General features: G+C 33.2%; 1 protein-coding gene and 1 long non-coding RNA gene across 2 annotated transcripts in view; both read right to left on the bottom strand.

Annotated features, from left to right (window-relative positions):
* LOC127285259 (E3 ubiquitin-protein ligase MIB1) overlaps positions 1-13,520 on the bottom strand; it is a 490,224-nt gene that overhangs the window by 90,707 nt on the left and 385,997 nt on the right. The gene's annotated exons all lie outside the window — the stretch shown is intronic.
* The window catches only part of LOC127285274 (uncharacterized), a 209,816-nt gene continuing 205,877 nt past the window's right edge, over positions 9,582-13,520 (bottom strand). The window contains exon 3 of the long non-coding RNA XR_007843582.1: positions 9,582-9,742. This is a non-coding gene — a long non-coding RNA (uncharacterized LOC127285274). The remainder of the gene's footprint in view (positions 9,743-13,520) is intronic.

Below are 13,520 nucleotides of genomic sequence, written 5' to 3'. Positions count from 1 at the left end.
GTTCCAATATTCCATTACTAAGGGAGTCAGAGTCAAGAGGAAAGCGAGTAGGAATATCGATCGTGAAATGAAACCGTGGCCCGGCGGCAGACCTATTTCTCTGTCAAGCCTGTTTGCAACTTGCCTACACGGTGTTTTGTGATGAGAATTTTGGCCAGTGGCCAAGCTCATTTCAAATGGATGTAGTATTACATCATGAGTTTAGTGAATCAATGTTTTGTTGGTACACATAGGATGGGTATGAGTACCCAAGGTACTCTAAGGTATACGCTCTAGGAAAATCTGTAACAAAGTTAAGAGCAACGCCACCTGAGTGGGATTCAGAAAGAGTCTAATCTCACGAGGAAAAATAGAAATAGAGGAGATAATATGTGAAAAACAGAGATGATGCAACATAAAGAGAAAAATATTAAGAAAAAAGAAAGTATAAAAAGAAAGGTTAAGAATATATAGAAAGAGAGAAAACAGTGTTGCCAGGTCCCTATGGCGCTGTCACCCTAGATCGCTAGATATTTTCCCCTAATTTTCACTAGAAAAATAAATAATAAGGGGGAAATTAGACAAAGCGAGGTGGCTACTCGGCGGATACCGAGTTGGAGAGCAGTCTTGTACCGTTGACCGTAGGGCAAAGGCCATTTATTATTATTTGCATTTATGTATTGTGATTCATTATTATAATTGCATTATTGTCATAACATAATTACTATTGTATTATTATTGTGTTGTCATTATCACCTTTCAAACTCGATATAGTGGGCCACCACAATAATAACAATAATAGCCAATTATGCAAAAGTTATTTAAACTTAAAGAATCGTTTAATAAAATTTAATAGTTCCAATGTAATAAATATATTATTTTGATTATAGACATTTTTTGGAATTTAAATAAGACATTAAACTATAAAAAACCACAAACTAAACATAACCTTTAAATTTTTTTTCACTTTCCCTAGAGATTTTATATCTTTGTACATATTTTTTTTAATTTGGCATAGCACGGTGCGCCAGAAGGTGGCTTAAATAAAAATGAATTGGCACTTAAAAATTCTTTTTGATTATGATTCTTAGATGAATAACAAACAATTCTCAATAGTTTTTAAAATCAGTTTACATGCCCGATTTAAATAAAATTGAGTTTTTATATAAAAACAGTGTTTTATGGGGAATCAGAATTTATTTAATCTAATAAATACTGTAATTAATGATAAAATAATTACTTATTTTCATTTTTACATATAAATAATTATATTGCTGTAGTGTTTGTGTCCGAGTTTAAAAAATTAAATTATAATGTTAAAAGAACGATTTTAAGAGTGACAAAATTTATTTAAGAGAGTCGAATGGTCTCTGAAATTTTTTGGCAAGAAGAGACCTTTAATTATCGTTCTATAAAAACGGCACTAAACGTGAAAATGAGAATAATTGATTTTAAAATACTTTCTTCTCGAAAGAAGGAACACTTTTTACAAAAGCAGCTAGAGATCGTTATCTTATATAAATTTCCTAAATCCGAAAGATTATGCGAATCCATACAAAAACACGATTGCAAAACGAAAAGTAATGTAATGACAGGTACATTACCTCCTGCCGCCGTCAGATGGCAGCAGCATGCAGGGCGCACAAAGTCGCAGCTGTTATTAGATTATACTTTTCTACTTTTTGTTTTGCAACCATGTTTTTCTATGGATTCGTACAGTCTTTTGGATTTAGGAAATTTATAAGATGAGGATTTTTACTGATTTTGTTAAAAGTGTTCATGTTTCGAGAAAAAAGTATTTTAAAATCAATACTATTCCTCGTTCAGAGCGATAATTAAAGCTCTCTTCTTGCCAAAGAATTTCAGATACCGTTTGACACTCTTAATGCATAAATATAAAAACGAAACAAGAAAATAACTTCATTGTTAATAAATTTATATGAACCCAAATCTAAAACATCTATTATCTATACGCATATAAGTATACATTAAATGATGTTAATAATAAGATAGAATTATTTTAATTCACGTTTATTCGTGTGAACGGTTTAAACAAAATACAATAGTCTGATTTACATTGCGTGCAAATATTAACTGAATAGTTCTAATCAAATGAAAAGGTAGCGCTTTAATTAAGAGCCCGTGGTGACATCTTTATTAGCGGGAACAACACCCCCTCTCAACGCGGGTTCACTGATATCAAAAAGTCCAAGTCCTTGAATACACTTTTTATGGTTGGGTCCAAACAAACTCTTGGTTAACACATCCGCGATCATCTGACTGGAGGCAATATATTTCACATCCAAATCTCCACGTTGAAACACTTCTCGGACGTAGTGGTGCTTGATGTCGATGTGTTTGGTCCGTTGATGGAAAATTGGATTCCTCATCAATTTTTGAGCCCCTTGGTTGTCGCAGTAAACAATTGTCGGTTCAGCAACTTTGTTGAAAAAATATATCTCCTTGAGAAAATTGCGAAGATAAACGACTTCCTTGGCGGCTTCACAGAGAGCCATGTACTCGGCTTCAGTGCTCGATAAGGCGATCGTTTTCTGTTTTCTCGCTTCCCAGGTGACTGAGCTTCCGGCCAGTTTAAACACATATCCTGTGTAGGACACTCGGTCGTCGATATCTCCGGCCCAATCGGAATCAACATATCCGATTAAATCGCTCTTGGTTTTCCTGAAACATAAACCGTGATTTTTTGTACCTTGCAAATATCGCAAAACACGTTTTGCGGAAGTCCAATGAGCTTTTCCGGGGTTGACATTGAATTGGCTGAGAACGCTGACTGTGTGGGCAATGTCTGGCCTCGTAGAAACAGCCAGATACATCAATGATCCTATGAGAGACTGGTAAGGATTATCTCTCATCTCTGCCATCTCTTCTTCTGTCGATGGCATCATCTTCTTGTTTTTCAGCGATCGGTAATCCTTTGTCCTCTTCATTGAAAATCACGTCTCGACTTTTAATGATTTTTCTCGTTTCAGGATCCCATAAGCGATACGCTTTTGAATCATCGCAGTATCCCACGAAGACGCACGGTTTGGATTTTGGATCCAGTTTGCTTCTTCCAGGATCTTTGTTCAAGGCGTAAGCTCTGCAACCGAAAGTTCTTAGCGTTGACACATTCGCTTTGTATCCGAATCTCGATTCGAACGGTGTTGAATCATCCAAGCTTCTCGAAGGTGATCGATTTCTGATGTAAGCAGCCGTGGCAATAGCTTCAGCCCAGAATCTTGGGGGTAGTTTTGATTTAATCAACAGACATCTGGCCATCTCGACCAACGTGCGATTCATTCGCTCCGCTATCCCATTCTGCTGGGGTGTGTGAGCGACTGTTCGCTGTCTCTTGATTCCGGCTTGTTCAATTTCTTCGGTGAATTCGGCTCCGCAATATTCGAGTCCATTGTCGGTCCTGAGAATTTTTATTTTCTTCTCTGCTTGATTTTCTGCACAATTCTTGAATTTCAAAAAAGATTTTTTAGCTTCACTTTTCGACTTTAAAAAGAACACTTCCACGTAACGCGATTTGTCGTCGATGAAAGTGACAAAGTAAGTGGCACCTCCGATGGATTGCACTCTCATCGGTCCACAGACGTCTGAGTGAATTAATTCGAGAATTTTATCACTTTTCGTTAACGATTTTTGAGGGAACGGGGTAGCACTGTGTTTTCCCAGAACACAAGTTTCACAAAATGGTAACTGCACAGAGGAATCAAATGACATACCGTTAACCAGGTTTTTCAAAATTAATTGTTTTAAATTCTTTTCGTTCAGATGACCGTACCGATTATGCCAATTCTCGATTTGACTTGTACACGAATTTGCACTAGCAGTTGACTCGTTGTTGTCTTCAATAAAATATAAATCACCTCTTCTTTTCGCGGTCAAAACAATTTCACCCTTTTTATTCGACACTGTCGCGTGAGTTTCTTGAAAGTTGACATTGTACCCATTGGCAGTTGTTTTTGAAATCGACAAAAGGTTTGTTTTTAATTCAGGTACGCATAAAGCGTTTTCCAGTCGTATTTTCTTCGATTCGTTGTCACTTGGAACACTGAGGTGAACAGTTCCTTTTCCGATGATATCCGTCGTTATATCGACGGCTAAACGCACTTTTTGATTTTCAACAGGATGAAAATTTGAAAACTTGTTTCTATCGCGACACATATGCGACGTTGCGCCACTGTCGATACACCACTCATCACTCGTAGTTGGTTCAGCACTCATCGCAATAGTTAAAGATGCTTTTTCTTCGACACTTGCACAATTTTCATATTTTTCAGTTTTCGTATTTTCGATCTTGATTTTCTCCGGTACCGAGATTGCAATAGCTGTAAAAGCTTCTTCTGCGTTGGAAGAACTCTGCTTGTTTGATTTCGACCAGCATTCAGATGCTTTATGTCCTGGTTTGTGACAATAATTGCATTTATATTTTCTTCGTTGGTTATTAAATCCACTCGAATTTCCGTTTTGTTCACCGGATGATTTATGCGATTTGTTTTTAGGTTTTTGAAATTTACTTTTGTTTCCGAATGACTTGACATGGAATGCCCCTTGAGAATGCTGCTCTTTCTGAACATCTTTTTCTTTTCTCGCGTTATATTCTTCATGAAGTTTAATTTTTAGTGCTTCGGCTGAAGGGAGTTCGTCTCTCGCCTCTATGGCGCATCTAAAATTCTCATAGCTGTCAGGAATGCTATAAAGTAATAAAATAGCCAGAAGATCCTCCGCGACTAGGATTTCCATTTCCTTTAGTTTATCGACTGTCCCAAAAAAGTTATTTAGATGATCCATCATATTTTCGCCATCGCGCATTTTCGTAAATAATAATTGTTTTAATAAAGTTGCTTTGCGAGCAGGTCCCTTCGAGTGATACACTTCCTCGAGTTTTCTCCAAACTTCGTTCGATGTGACAGAATATTTGACGTGACACAGTTCGGATGGCGACATTGACAAAATAATGTCTGCTCTAGCTTTTGAATCAGCTTTGTCCCAAGCTGCAATTGCGGCGACGTTAGGATTTTCTTCGACAGCTACTGGCCTGGCAGTCGTTCCGTTTACGTACGGCCAATAATCATTTTTGATCAGGATAGCCTCCATCTGGAGCTTCCATGTGTCGAAGTTCTCTTTACTTAATTTTTCGATTTGCACTGTGTGTCCTGACATTATTGTTATTCGAGTTAAACAACGTTTTATTATTTAAGAAACACAAGGCTAATAATCGCTCATCAACGTAAACAGACACTTTATTTTTAGGTTAGCTTTTGAAAAACAAACACAGCTACACTCGCGCTATGCTCGGCAAAACACGGAAGTTTTTCGAAACTAGCGAAAATTTGCATCAGCCACGCTCGACAAAACCGGAAATTCGTTTTTGAGGTTAGCTTGCAAGCGTCTTACGCGATTGTGATTTTACACCTTTCATATTCACAAATCCGATCATTTCACGAACCACTTATTGCAGTGGAAGAGTCCTGGTTACATAACCTGATGTTAATAATAAGATAGAATTATTTTAATTCACGTTTATTCGTGTGAACGGTTTAAACAAAATACAATAGTCTGATTTACATTGCGTGCAAATATTAACTGAATAGTTCTAATCAAATGAAAAGGTGGCGCTTTAATTAAGAGCCCGTGGTGACATCTTTATTAGCGGGAACAACATTAAATAAATTCTGGTTCCTCATAAAATACTATTTTTAAATATTTAAAACTCAATTTGTTTTAAATTGGGCACGTAAGCTGATTTTAAAACCTATTGAGAAAAGTTTTTTATTCATCTTAGAACCATAATCAAAAAGAATTTTTAAGTGCCAATTCATTTTTATTTAAACCTCTTTCTGGCGCACCGTGATAGGCGACATTTTAAATTTTTCTTTTATCAGAATTCAGTAAAAATTGTTTTAAACTTTTTATTTTCAAATATATTTAAAAACTTCAATTGACAAAACTTACTTTAGGAATAAAGTGTACTAAACAGGAGTGCAGGGCTCGGCACGTAGAAGAGCATTCTTTCTTATAGAACTGCGTGACTAATTTTGATTTTGATTGTAAAGCCAATCAAATTGAGTTGAATAGTTTCTACTTAGCAGGATGTCTAACAGTCAGGGAAACTCTCCAGGTCAGGAAAAACCCATGGAATTGATTTTTTGAATGGAAAAGTCATGGAATTTATTTAAATTGCTGGAATTTTGTAACAAATTATCAAAATTATAGCAAAAACACAGCCATGTTAATTTATGCTTCAGTTTCAGTAAAAATAGGGTAGAAATTAAAGTGGTGCCGTTTTTCCTTTATTTTTACGTAAAACTAGAGCAGAAATTAAAATGCCGAAGTTTTTTTTTTAATTTTTCGTGAAACTCGGGTACAAACGGCGCGAATTTATTTTCTGCTATAGGTTTACGGAAAAAGTAGAACATTAATTAAAATTGCGCCGTTTTTGCCCTAATTTTACGAAAAAATTGCAGTACAAAATGAAATAGCCGCGTTTTTGCCATATTTTTACGAAAAAATAGAGCAAAAATGGCGCCACTTTTAATTTCTGCTTTAGTTTTTAGTTAAAATAGAGCAGAAACTAAAATGGCGCTGTTTTTACTCTATTTTTTGCGTAAAACTAGAGCAGAAATTAAAATTTCGACGTATTTGTTTTAATTTTTCGAAAAAATAGGGTACAAACAGTGTCAATTTGAAAAAGTAGAACCGAAATTAAAATTGCGCCATTTTTACTCTACTTTTTGCGTAAAAATATTTCAAAAACACGTCTATTTTATTTTTGCTGTAATTTTTTCGTAAAAATAGGCTAAAAACGGCGACATTTTAATTTCTGCTCTAGTTTTACGGATAAACAGATAAAATTTTCGTAGTAAAAATAACATTTAGGCGAAAACACTAAAAATTCCACTAGAGAAGAAAAAAGATACTAAATTTCCTACTAAAATATTTCTCCCACTAAAAATTTTACTGAATAACCAAAATCTTACTAAATTTAGTGGGAAAACCACTAACTTGGCAACACTGAGAGAAAATATGACAAGATGTAAAACGAGAGAGAGAAGTGAGGTATATAAGAAAAAGAATAAAAAAAAGACGGGAAAGTCCCGGGATAAGAGAAAGCAATAGAGGAAAGAAGAGAAAGGGGTGAGTCCAGATTCTGGTCGTAGATCATCGTTTTTTTCGAATTTATGAGTACACTCCTGTCGTAGTGAATTACTAAAGGCAATTTACCTACACGCTGCTCGCTTCGTAAAGCGTCAAAATGATTTTTTTTATATGAAAAACGTTTCAAAAACCTGATAAAGTTTTCTTCGTCTTTTAAAACAACATTCAATGTATTTGTAACAAATATTTTTCCAAATAATTTATTAATTATTAATTAATAATATGTAACATAATTTTTTTTTTTAATTTTTACATAAAATTTTTAGTAACCGAATTTTTACATAACAACATTTTTAGCAACCGAATTTTGCTTTGACAGAATTTTTATTTTATAGTCATTTTCTTTACATGACTTTTTTAAAAATAATTTTAATTTAAGAAAATTTTAATTTAATACAATTTTCATTCGATCAAATTTTATGTAATTCGAATTTTTAAATGACAGAAATTTTAATTCACCGAATTTTAATTTGTCCAAATTTTGAAGTGATAGAATTTTTAAGACGCTGACTTGTAATTTCGAACAAATGAAAATTCAGCGTTTTAAAAATTCTATTAATTAAAAATTCGGACAAATTAGGGTACGGTCACACTATCTCATGCATGCATTCAGAAACATTTGGCCGGTCACACTTCAACGAAATCTAGTGATTGTTTAGTAAATTTCTAGTAATTTTCCAAAAATTTCGGTTGTAACTAGAAAGTTACTAAACATTCACTAGATTTCGTTAAAGTGTGACCAGCCAATTGTTTCTGCATGCATGCACAGTGCATGCATGAGATAGTATGACCGTACCCTTAAAATTCGGTGAATTGGAATTTCTGTCATTTAAAAATTTGAATTACGTAAAATTCGATTGAATGAAAATTCGTTTAAATTAAAATTCATTTAAATATAAATTCTTTTATAGATCCGTTTTTAATCAGTTTCAACCGATTTTTTATGTAAGATTCTGCTTTCCAAAGTAAAAACTCAAGTCGCTTTTCCATAAGTTTGAAAATCGATTGTAATTGCCAAGCGATTTTCACCCTTACGAAAAAGTGACTTACTAGATTTTTACTTTGGATAGCAGAAGTACAATATTTATAAAAGTACATTATTTACAGTAGTATATTATTTATATAGAAAATAATTAAAAAACAAAAAATTCTCTAAAGACTACTTTTTACAAAAATCCCTAGAATAGAAAAAACAATATAATGTAAAACTTTTTTTGAATATGATTTCAAGAGAAATTATTAATGATTTTGATTCTATAAATTGTGGGTAAATATTTGAAGCAAGGAGAGAGGGAGAGTCTGATGTAATAATGTGTGAGGTTCTGTGTTGGAAGATGGGATAGGAGGGTGTACAATCGTAATTGACGGACGTGGATAATTAATAGCAACCTGTTGTCGCTCGACAGACTATATCTAAATGCAAGAATAGTTATGGTTGCCTTGTGAACAGGTCAAATTACACAACCTTTGAGTATGAACTCGGAATACACAGCAATGTCCTGACAAAAATGAAAAGCTTTTTTTTTTATTATATTTAAATAATAGTCACTCGGCTGTTGAAAACAATGATTTTTTCTTGTATTTCAAAACTATACAACTCTTTTAATTACATTTATTTTTTTTCTAAATTAAGGTAAATGGACCCAAGAATGTCCTAATTAGTTGTTTTTAAAATATTCGAAAAAATTCCAGGTGAAAGGAATAAATTGCGAAACAGTTGGGAGGTAAAAATGATGAATAATTTCTTAAATGGTCGCCAAGAAGAAAATTCTTAAGAGTATCGTTTTTTCGATGTAGTTTCGGATCTAAAAAAAACGTAATTAAAAATCAAATTTAATTCAAATTAAAATACGAAACGATATTAAAAAAATATAAGTAAATGAATTTTTCCTAACTAGTGACATACACGCTGTATGTGTGATAAAACGCTTGAAATTATATAAGCATTTTAAAATTTGCACAGGACTCTTTTTCTGGCTCTGCACTCTCAAGTTTAATGTACCCATGGAGTTTAATTATGTGACATTAAATTTAACGTGCTTACACGGAGAAATCTCTATACATACATATTAAAAAAATCCCCGGGAAAAATGGAAGACGTCTTTTTTTCCCCCAAAAAAAAAGTGATAAACAGTTTCGAGAGTTTGTTTGAGAATCGGTATGAGATTATTCTATAAAGAAGAAGAGGGTGGTTTTTTTTAAAAAACAGTAGATATTTCCGAAATTGCCTCATATACGATTTTATATTTCCCATAAAATCTGTACATGCACAAAGTACTCTTCTGACAGAGTGAAGTCATAAAAAGCACTATTCTTTTTTATCCTCTTGTCGCGGAAAAATAAACGAGCTGTGTGAGTTTAATAGACTTTTTGCTAGAACTCTCATACATAGTAATTTTTTTTTAAAGTTTAAGACAGTAAACCATAATAGGTGCTCCTCTTTTGTCAACGCCTTTTTTTCGAAAAGATCTTTCGGATTTGGGTTCTGACCTCAAAAGCAACGAATGAAAGCAACTTTTTTTTTCAAAAGGTACTCACTCAAAAGCCGTACACGTGTAAATATTCTTCTTCTTAAAAGCTCATTTGACTCCCTTACCTGAAACAAAAACAAAAATTTCTTTTATCAAAGTCTGACAACTGCCAACCATTAATAAAATCAACATGGATTTAGTGGGTGAAGGGGCAGGGGGGGAAGAAAAAAAAAGAAAATTCTGAAATAAAAGAGAAACATCTTCATGACTTAAACCCCGTTGTCGTGCGACAAATAAAAAGAAATAGTTTAAGTGCAATATCAAATACAATATTTCCTGCTCCATCCGACACCTAAAATCCCTCTTAAGCGACATAATCCACATCAGAAAACATCTCAGCATCAGACATATATTCAGAAATTTCCCTCAGGCGAAAAGCGCAGTTTCGCTTAGGACTTTAAAAGTTATGCGTAAGCTTGGAAAATTATGGATACACTTAGAGGATTATGTGCGCGTTGTTACACCTCTCACAATGCATGTAAAAGAGGCTTAAAAAGTATAACACCAAAACAAATGTTTATCATATACATATTTGTATATATTTATATATTAGTGATAAAAAAGGACTATTATTGTCATTTTCAAATTTCCAAAATCTTCCCTGAAGTCTTTGGGATGGTTTAATTCATTTGACTTCGAAAAACATACTTAAAATTAAAATTTATTCGATTCAAATAATCGCGCAATTGACCATTATATAAGTTTATTTATATTTTTGATGGATTCACATCTTTATTTGTAAAATATTTATTTCAAAAAATGTTAGCTTTATGTTATTTAATGCTTCATGCAAAATATTTATTTTTTAAATAATATTAAATTTCATTTTCAAATTAGAAAAATTAACCAATAAAGAAAGGTGTCTACACTTGAAGTTAGCTGTAAATATCTGATGGAAAGTATGTCGTCAGTTTTGACCAATAACAATTCATAATTTTGAATTCTACCAATAAGGATAGGTGTATACACTTGAAGTTAGGCAATTACACGTCTCGTTTGTATTGTTGTAATTAGTTTTTAAATTACATTAATATTCTCAAAAACTTACATAAGAAGGGGGAGGGGGTCCGAAAAATCTGATGTACCCTTACATGGGGGTAGGGGTGGTCATAATTAGCCAAAATCGTCCTTACGTAATATTAATGAATGGGCCCTTATTAATTTTTCCTAATCTAAGAACTTATAACACAGCCCCACAAAAAAAAAAAGTGTCGTGCGCGGCAGACCAGACTAGTCATTTCCCATGTATTTTGACGCGCTGAACACGAATCCGAAGTCCGTTTTGCTCCATCACGTCAGGATTTTTTTCTAACCTCCAAAAACCTGTCGGATTTTGAGAGGTAGGCTATTTTTTTTAAAATTGATGGATTTACTTCAAAATTGGTATCTAGGGGTTTTTTGGGTCGCTGATGACGAATTTGAAGTTAGATTTTCAAAATTCAAAATGGCGGCTCCAATATGGCGGATGAATTTTGTAAAAATTGATGGATTTACTTCAAACTTGGTATCTAGGGGTTTTTTGGGTCGCTGATTACGAATCTAAAGTTAGATTTTCAAAATTTAAAATGGCGGCTCCAATATGGCGGACGATATCGACCCTTCAAAGGTGATAATTCCGCCCTTACACACGAAACTAGGAGCAATTAAACAGTTTGTCAAAGCCTTAGATAAAAAAGGAAACTGTTTCAAATACCTGGAACAAAAGTTTCCAGAAATCTCTGATGCGAAACTAAAAGAAGGGGTTTTCGATGGACCACGTATTCGCAAATTGTTAAAAGATGAGCAATTTATCACCAAGATGAATAAAAAGGAGAAAGCCGCATGGCTTAGTTTTAAAGCAGTTGTCGAAAATTTTCTGGGTAATCACAAGAGTGAAAATTGGGAGCAAATAGTGATATGATTAAAACCTTTGGTAAGTTAGGATGCTTAATGAGCATAAAGTTGCATTACTTAGACTCGCATCGGGATCAATTCCCTGAAAATTTGGGAGATTACAAAGAAGAACAAGGAGAACGATTCCATCAAGATCTGAAAGAATTTGAGCGTCGTTATCAAGGAAGATGGGATGTAAATATGATGGCCGACTACTGTTGAATGCTGAAAAGGGATATTGTACCTGGAGGCACCAATTTGAAAAGAAAACCATTACACAAATCCTTTGAGGACAAAAGAGTGCGCTACCATAAAAAGACGTGAATACCTTACTTATGTATATAAGAATTTTCATTTCTAGTTTTGAAAATCTAACTTCAGATTCGTAATCAGCGACCCAAAAAACCCCTAGGTACCTAGTTTGAAGTAAATCCATCAATTTTTACAAAATTCGTCCGCCATATTGGAGCCGCCATTTTAAATTTTGAAAATCTAACTTCAGATTCGTAATCAGCGACCCAAAAAACCCCTAGATACCAAGTTTGAAGTAAATCCATCAACTTTTACAAAATTCGTCCGCCATATTGGAGCCGCCATTTTGAATTTTGAAAATCTAACTTCAAATTCGTCATCAGCGACCCAAAAAACCCCTAGATACCAATTTTGAAGTAAATCCATCAATTTTTAAAAAAATAGCCTACCTCTCAAAATCCGACAGGTTTTTGGAGGTTAGAAAAAAATCCTGACGTGATGGAGCAAAACGGACTTCGGATTCGTGTTCAGCGCGTCAAAATACATGGGAAATGACTAGTCTGGTCTGCCGCGCACGACACTTTTTTTTTTTGTGGGGCTGTGTAATTATTCTCTACTCGAATCCCTCAATTTAACTTACAATTAGTTAAAGAAACCAAGTTGGGGAGAGGTTATTAAATGAAAGAACAAAATGATAATTAAACAAAAGATTATTTATTTATTATTAGAATGATATTTTCTTGATAATTAATAATTGTTCGAAAGTACAATCATAATCCTTTTTTATAAGGTTTTGTATTATTATACCTTAATACATGTATTGATGGGTCTCCAATTATCTTCTTATAACACCTGGTCTTCTAAGATTGAATCTTCTATAAAAATTTTACGACCGCTCGTAAAAGTTGTTCTTATTGCTGGATAGACACTGGTACCCACAAAAACTTAAACTTTTGACTGTTGACACTAGCGTATATATATTTTGGAACTGCCTTCAATGTGAAAGGTTTTGCTTTATAAAGAAACATTTTTGTATGTGAATATTTCGGTGGGATAAGCTAGCCTATGAAGATTTTTTTCGGGACCACACAGTCGTAAAAAGTGCTGATGACCTTATTTTTAGTAGTAGTGGCTCACGTATTTTCACAGAAAATTAAAAGGCATTAAAATAAGCTGCAACGCTTATTATTTTAATCTAATTTTGCTTATTTTAATACCAAAATGGATTAAAATAAGCAAAATTGGTTCAAAATAATATGCGTTGCAGCTTATTTTAATGCCTTTTAATTTTCTGTGTTAATTTCCGTATTTGAAGATTGTCTTTCACAACATTAACGATCAAGAATATAACATTCTTATATAATTTAAGAAAATTATCTATTTTCACATAATGACTATATGAATTAAACATGATTTTAACATTCATATTATATGTTTTAACATTCATTTATATTACATTACAATATTAATTGCATGATTAATTGTTATGAACATTTATTTTTAAACATAATTATTTGTTTTCATGTTTAATATTTATAAATAATTGTTTACTTAAAAGTATTTGTTTTATTTGCATAATAATAAGTTTCAAATCATTTCTAACAATTTTTAAAAATGGTCGCTATATGGTTCCACGATTTTGAATTTTTAAAATTATTAACGTAATGTAAGGAAAGCGAAGAAAAGAAATAGATTGCTGATTAGGTTAGGAGAAAAACT

Source organism: Leptopilina boulardi, unplaced genomic scaffold, assembly GCF_019393585.1.
Source record: "Leptopilina boulardi isolate dan_hultmark-lab unplaced genomic scaffold, ZJU_Lbou_2.1 LbouV2_330, whole genome shotgun sequence".
NCBI classification, from domain to species: Eukaryota; Metazoa; Arthropoda; class Insecta; order Hymenoptera; family Figitidae; genus Leptopilina; species Leptopilina boulardi.
This window is presented reverse-complemented; position numbering and strand designations above follow the sequence as displayed.